Source organism: Penaeus monodon, chromosome 28 (genome assembly GCF_015228065.2).
Source record: "Penaeus monodon isolate SGIC_2016 chromosome 28, NSTDA_Pmon_1, whole genome shotgun sequence".
In the NCBI taxonomy this organism is placed as follows: domain Eukaryota; kingdom Metazoa; phylum Arthropoda; class Malacostraca; order Decapoda; family Penaeidae; genus Penaeus; species Penaeus monodon.
Window position 1 is genome coordinate 38983751 of NC_051413.1, and position 253 is coordinate 38984003.

Sequence of the window (253 nt, forward strand, 5' to 3'; positions counted from 1 at the left end):
GAGAACCGTAAAAGGTAGATATTGTTGTTATATTTAATTTTCAAAAACATGAGTAGTTAGGATTATTAAGTGTATTCACAGAAAGATGTGTATAAGTAAATTTCTTAACTGCCGACTCATGATTAGTAGTTATTAAGATTTATTACTAGCTGCTCTTCAAGGATGAGACTTGATTATGTTATGCCTTGGAAGCAGAAATTAATGTAAGACTTTGCAGTTTAGATTACTTATGAAATTTGAAAAATGTGATGGT

At 29.2% G+C, this 253-nt stretch overlaps 1 protein-coding gene across 1 annotated transcript in view; it reads left to right on the top strand.

Moving 5' to 3' along the window:
* The window catches only part of LOC119591578 (glyoxylate reductase/hydroxypyruvate reductase-like), a gene marked incomplete in the record, with an annotated part of 18060 nt that overhangs the window by 10429 nt on the left and 7378 nt on the right, over positions 1-253 (top strand).